This window comes from Phalaenopsis equestris, unplaced genomic scaffold (genome assembly GCF_001263595.1).
Source record: "Phalaenopsis equestris unplaced genomic scaffold, ASM126359v1 Scaffold000002, whole genome shotgun sequence".
NCBI classification, from domain to species: Eukaryota; Viridiplantae; Streptophyta; class Magnoliopsida; order Asparagales; family Orchidaceae; genus Phalaenopsis; species Phalaenopsis equestris.
The window spans coordinates 67854942-67858367 of record NW_018164444.1 but is presented as its reverse complement, the minus strand read 5'-3'; positions in this window follow the sequence as shown (position 1 = coordinate 67858367).

Below are 3426 nucleotides of genomic sequence, written 5' to 3'. Positions count from 1 at the left end.
TTTGTATTTATACCGGGTTGATTTGATTGATAAAAGTTATCGATCGCCTGACAATCCTTGGTTCGATCGATATATGATCTAAAAGAGTGCTTCCCATCGATCGTTCTAAAAGCTGATTACCACCCTACGGAAATTTCTCTGGGTGTCTTCTATTGATCGTTCTAATAAGGTACTTCCTTCACCAATACTCATCTGAAAACGATAGTTGGTAGCTCTTCGGCTGATTGTGCGCACCTCCTTTCTGAGCTGTCTATCTGCTTTAAGATTCGTGCTTGCACATTTTTGTGCGTACATAATCATATGTTGAGGCATTCAAATGGCATAGGAGGTTGTTATTCTGAGTTCATCATTTTGAGATTGAGTTGGTTATATATTGACTCAAAGTTATCAATGATAATCTAATGATATGACATGTGTTGCCTCCATTGCCAAAGAGATCCTCAAAACAAACTTATGCTTGTATATGTGAAAGAAATAAACCAATCCAAATGTGTTGATTTACATCAAGTAAATTAATTCAATCAAATAAAGCTTAATTTTTTAAGCATTGTTTCTGGAGGTACTACATGTTAATTTATGGACAGAATTAATCCTGAAGCTAGTTGAAAATCATAAAAGATTAGTTATTTTTGGCATAAAAGAGAAAGGCTATTAGACTGAATATATATATATATATATATATATATATATATAAGATACAATTTAACACCAAGAAACCCAACAGACTAACAGAAAACAGAATTTCTCACTTGGAGCTTTTGGCACATGCAAACTAGTGAAGAGCTTCTATCCTTGTTATGTTTGGTTCAACAAAAGTGTCTTGCGGCTAAGGTGGAACTCCATAAGCTTTACTAAAATTGCCTCTTCTCCAATCCATGATATTAATGACTCTAACATGTCATTAGTATTCTAATATTTTAAATTTCAACTAAAAAATATATAAAAACTAGGTGCAATGAGTTAGAACCAATTTACTCAGCTGTCTTCTTACAAAATCATAATCATGTTTTCTTCAATTCAGATTTAGTGAATAGAAAAACAAATATAAAAAGATCATTAATACAATCTAAAGAGTTCGTGGAAAGCAACACAGCAATATATTTAGATTTCGAATGACAAGTATTAAGTTCAACAAGATGTATATAATTTACCAATTCAAAATTATATAACTAAAAAAAAATTTGTTGAAAGAAAAATAGTGTCTATTGCAAATATATGTAATATGGGAGCCAGGATTTATGTTGATTAGTTTTGCTCTCGATATAGACACCCACATGTAATTCTCATATATTGATCCATAAATTTTTTTCATTTGTAATTTCTTGTGTAGTAGCAATCGATCATATATAATCTCTTAGTTATTATTTATTTATTTATGTATTTTGGAGGGATATTTGGTTACTTACAATATATTGAATTTAATCAGTAGACTCATGTAGTTGTGGTTTGCTTGTTGTGAGCACTATTGATCCAAAGGCATAAATGTGTTGCTTCTAAGCTTCTGTCTTTATGGGTCTGACTATTTGCACAAAGTGACACTCTTCTTAAGCATGAGCATCCTCAATATGAACAAGTAGTTGTGATTTTGGGTCTATAAGTTATTTTTCATTACCTTTTGTTTAAGAACTTATATGAATGTCTTATAATCATGAAAATATGTATCAACTGATAATTTATTTTGATCTTGAAATTGAGTAATTGAGATCCATCATCAAACACTTGAAGATCAAAGTCTTCATCATCTGAATCATCAAAGCTTGAATAATGACACATCAAATTTTGATTATTAGCCAATATTTCCTTATCTTATATGTATGTTTGATCATTTTGACCATTTTGTTATTATCCTAACCTCATATCAACCATGAACATTCAATAGTGCAATAATATTAATATATTAACATCACTTCTGATTACTTTGTCACACAAACATAGTAGTATAACTCAAAATCCAAGACTTGTATGTCAGAAGATTCACAGTGGTGGAGTGATAATTTAACATCTTAGCATTGTATTATAATCCAAAACAGACACACACACATATAATTTGAAAGTAGCAAGAGAAGACACCTAAGATTTTTTACGTGAAAAAGGCCCTAAAAAGAAAAAAACAGGGGACTTAGCCCACACAAATTATTTAACTATAAGAGTTTAATTATAGAGAATGCTTTATTTTCTCACAATTGGGAGAGTAGAGTTACAACTCCAAACCAAATGCATTGTTTGTCAGCATATAACTCACAAAAAAATTCTTGAGTTATGAGAAAATTATAATATTTTGAATACAACGCTTGTAAGCAGTTATCTTCGGGAGAGAGAGAGAGAGAGAGAGAGAGAGAGAGAGAGAGAGAGAGAGAGAGAGAGAGAGAGAGAGAGAGAGCGAAATTCTTAGCAATAGTCTTACAATATTTTTGAAATGCTAGATCTGCCAAGGCTTCTTTATACTATAGATGCGCTAGAACTCAAAATGATTTTTTTTTTTTGACTTTTTTTAGTTTTTTTTTTTGGAAATCTTAGCAAATTTATTCGTAAATACATGCACATTGCAAATATAAGGACTTGAAACTAGAGCTTCTTGGTTGAAAGGATAAGCTCTTAACCAAACAACTGGATGACTTACATTAACTTTCATCTCTCTAAAAGTCTAAACATTTGCACAAAGTAACAATCTTATTCGACATGACATCCTCAATATGAACAAGTAGTTGTGATTTTGGTTCTATAAGCTATTTTTTATTACCTCTTTTTTAATAACTTACATGAATGTCGTGTAATCATGAAAGCGTGTATCAATTGATAATTTATTTTGATCTTAAAATTGAGTAATTGAGACTCATCATCGAACTCTTGAAGATCAAGGCCTTCATCATCTGAATCATCAAAGCTTGACTTATGGCGCGTCAAATTTTAATTATTAGTCAATATTTCTTTATTTTATATGTATATTTGATCATCTTGACCATTTTGTTATCATCAAAACCTCAAATCAACCACTTTCATTCAACTGTGCAATAATATTAACACATCAACATCACTTATGATTACTTTGTCCTACAAACATAGCAGTATTACTCAAAAACCCACCCTTTTAGCCACGACCAATTTGCTTCAATTTTCTATCTGAACACATGAATACTATTAAGTATTGTCTTTTAAGACAAAAGCTTTATTACAACGCATAAGCATACAACTGTGAGTTGCTAGTGTTGTTGTGGGTAGTTGAGTGGGCTTGGTTGGTGAAGCAGTTTGAATAGAGCAGGCGTGGTTCAATCGGGTCGGATCATGTTGTGGGAGTCGGGCTATTGCATGGGTTCCGATGAGTCAAGAACTGCTCCCACACGACATAAAAAGGGTCTCAATGCCTTTTAAATTTATCCAACTTGCTCGGCTCTTCGTTAGATGCGAATCCATGTGGCTTCTACCTTA